At 47.0% G+C, this 3710-nt stretch overlaps 1 pseudogene; it reads right to left on the bottom strand.

Moving 5' to 3' along the window:
* Nucleotides 1–917: 917 nt before the first annotated feature.
* On the bottom strand, nt 918–1653 carry LOC121146265 (annotated as a pseudogene).
* Nucleotides 1654–3710: the final 2057 nt, after the last annotated feature.

The following is a 3710-nucleotide window of genomic DNA, read 5'->3' on the forward strand; positions in this document are numbered from 1 at the left end:
CTGTATCTGGGGGGAAGGGAGGAGATAAAGGGAGAAGCCACACCCAGTCTCCCAACTATCCCAGGGTCCCCGATGTGGAACGTGCTCCAAGGGCACTGCTCAAGTGGTTTGATAGTTCAGCAGTTCTGAATTACTGCCAATCTCACCATTCCAAGCACGATGAAATCTCTCCAGAATCCACTGGCGGACATAGTCCACCTTAGAGTCTCCATTTGCCCAGGTATTCACTGCCAACACGTGGCTGGGGTAGTTGATCAATTTGTTCTGCTCTCTGTCCTCTGCAGGCTCCAATGGAAACAGATTCAGTTCTAAACTAAAATTTTCCAAATTGCATTACAACGTTTGCTATAAAAGATGTTTGTCAGGTGTTCCCAGGGGGTAGGGGGATGACGTCACACTCAATAAAGCCTGAGCAACAAGGGATTGAATGTGCAGGTTTCTCTCCTGTGATTTGCCAGGACTCTTAGGCACTAACTCTTACACATCTCTAAAAAGGTTTTGTCTCTTCTGTATACATACATACATGTATGCTATATTATATATTATGTTATTTTATATATCATATTTTCCTGTATCTATATTATTTACAAATATAAATCTTTCATATATTTATATGTGATACGTACCATATCTATATAAACATTATCCATTTAGATCTAGCTTTGGTCTCATATCATGAAGCCTCCATCAAATATCCACCAAGGATGATCTCCCCACTTGCCATTCTCCTGCCTTAATGTTGCTACTGATGGTTACCTTCCACGATGATGAATGACGCGTGCGCGTGCGCGTGCTCATCCTGAACTGTAACAAAGCATTGCAGTTAACATGCCTGAAACTGTGGCTTGACTTTACCTTCTACACGTTGACCTTGGCCAAGCTTGCAAACTTCCTCTGCTCAGCTCAGCTGAGATTCTTCAGAACACCAATTTGTGAGGGTGAACTCCACTTGTCAGGGCGAAGACAGACCTCAGGTAGCCCTGGAGCTGAAGAACGGCCTTAGTTCTTAGCAGTGTCTGCGAATCTACAGCTTTCTGATCAGACTTGTGCTGCTGTGTGATTTCCTAGTTCTCTGTGTCCAAGATCTCGCCCTCCTGCTGCTGCGGCTTCTGCAGCTTCTTCTTGAAGTAGGCGTCAGTGAGGTACTTGGGGAACTTCGCGCTACTGGTGTCAATCTTTGTGGAGGTGGGGATCACAAATTTCTTGTGTGTTCTACATAGAGGAACCTGGCTGAGGGAAAGAGGTCCAGTCTCTAGCAACAAATCCCTGGCCAGCTGCTTCAGGAACACCCCCCTCCTGCCTCGGGGGTGCCAGGTGTGGACGGTGAGGATGATGAGGACGACCCCGGGGTGAAGCTGGCTGGCTGAAGGGCTCCTTGCCGTGGCTGAGTGGCTTCCGGGGCACGTCCCCAGTGGGATAGTAGCAAGGCATCTTGCGGAGCTTCACCAGCTGCCTGCCGCCGTTCTTGTCCCTGCCCACAGGCTTCGTGATGGTAACCAGAACCTCCTTCTTCTTCATCCTGGAGTACATGGCTGAGCAGGAGTAGTGGCCGATGCCCCTCGCCAGGACGGGTTTCTGGCTGCAGTAGTGGGCCCCTTCTTGGCCTTCTTCCCCTTGATGGGCTGCTTCTTCTTTTGCCTGGGTCGCTGGCATTGTCCGTCTTCTTGGCTGAGGGGTTGTTCTTCACGTCGGGCTTGGGGGCTGGGTCCGTTTCACTTGCCACCTTGCAAGCTGGAGAAGAGTAGGATTTATTCTTGACAGACAACTTGAAGCTCATACCTGAATGTTCTGTTCACATTTAAATCTAAATAAGCATCAGCTGGAACAGTTCACATCCCAGCCCTGTGAATGTAGGTGTTGTGCAGGTCCTCAGCATGACCTGGTAGTAGACTTAGTGTCTCAAGAAACGTGGTTTAAGGACACCAGCTTTTCTCCTGCCAGTGTGTGAGCTCACTCTTGGTGCAAGGGTAGCAAGGACTTTGCTGAAGGAATTAACAGCCAGGCATCTCTAGGGTGTTTTTCCACCCCACTGAGAAAAAGGCTGTTAGCAGCCACTAAGCCGCTTTCACTGTGAAGCTAACACAGCTCCCTGGTGCAGTACACACCCTAGAAAAGATGGAAATGTCCCAGTACTCACCTTGAAGAATGAAAGCTCTTCAGAGCTCCACATTAACCAACTCTTAACTGTCCTTCCCAGTAAGCATTGTTAATGGGCGTTTATTTGTAAAGCTGTCGGCAAAGACATCCTAATGAACCAAAATGTGGGATCCCTTTGGGAAGTTATTTATTTTTCTAACGTCCCAATGCTGTATTTTAATTTGCGTCTTTCTTAACTCAGACATTACATTTCAATGAACTTAACTTCTTTGCAGAAAAAAAAAAATCTAAGTGTGCACTTGAAAACAAAACACCCACAGTGTTATATAATAGCAAAAGTCAGAATTCTTTTTTCCCAAAAACATTTATTTATTTACTTACTTACTTACTTATTTGAAAGAGTTACAGAGAGGAAAAGACAGAGAAACAAGGCTTAGCTCCGATGGTCCACGCCCCAAGTGGATGCAAGGCCAGGGCTGAGCCAGGTGAAAAGCCCAGAATTTCCAAGTGGGTGCTAGGAACCCCCTGCTGCTTTTCCCATGCCAGTTGGACAGTCTATATTTCTCTTCCAAGTTCTTGCCTTGTACCTGAAACGTTCTAGGTACAGGCACATATATGGTACACAAAGGAGGCAGGTATCAAACCCAGGCACTCCAATGTGGAATGCTGGCATCCTAATAATCCCTTAACCAGTAAATCAAACACCTGCCCCAAGCAAACCATGGAGCAGGCGATTCACTGGACATTACTGTTTCTTCTCTGGAGCTATCAGAGCTAAAGGTCCTAGGCTTACTTACAAAAAGGTTTACAGGTGGTTCTTTTCCATCTACCCAGACATCAAGCATTTGAGGGACCCAGCGCCATGGCCTAGCAGCTAAAAGCCTTGCCTTGAATGTGCTGGGATGCCATATAGGCGCCGGTTCTAATCCTGGTAGCTCCATTTCCTATCCAGCTCCCTTCTTGTGGCCTGGGAAAACAGTTGAGGAGGGCCCAAAGCCTTGGGACCCTGCACCCACGTGAGAGACCCCAAAGAGCTCCTGGCTCCCAGCTTTGGATCAGCGCAGCACCAGCCGTTGAAGTTACATGGAGAGTGAATCATTGGATGGAAGATCTTCCTCTCTGTCTCTCCTCCTTTGCAATAAAAATTTTTTTAAAAAAGGCATTTGAGGAAACTTGTACCACGTGGTCTATGTTGTATTTGCTGCAAGAGATTATCCAATTCTTCTCCAAACACAAAGAAGTCTATCAACCAAGACAGGAGGGGCAGAGGATAAACAACAAGAGGAGTAAACATGCATTGAGTTTCCTGTATCATGTGAGGGAAAATAAGCACTAAAGGAAGATTAATCAAAATGAAAAGAGCAGATAGCACCATGGCATAATAGGCTTAAGCCTGCAGTGCTGGCATCTCCTATGGGCACCAGTTCATGTGTTGTCTGCTCCACTTCTGATCCAACTTCCTGCTTATAGCCTAAGAAAGCAACAGAAGATGGTCCAAAGCCTTGGGACCCTGCACTCATGCAGGAGACCTGGAGGAAGACCATTGAGGGACTGAACCAGCAGGTGGAGGACCTCTCTCTGTGTGTCTCTCCCTCTATAGAATTCTGCCTTTC

Source organism: Ochotona curzoniae, unplaced genomic scaffold, assembly GCF_017591425.1.
Source record: "Ochotona curzoniae isolate NIBS_2020 unplaced genomic scaffold, NIBS_Ocur_1.0 scaffold_3890, whole genome shotgun sequence".
Taxonomy (NCBI): Eukaryota; Metazoa; Chordata; class Mammalia; order Lagomorpha; family Ochotonidae; genus Ochotona; species Ochotona curzoniae.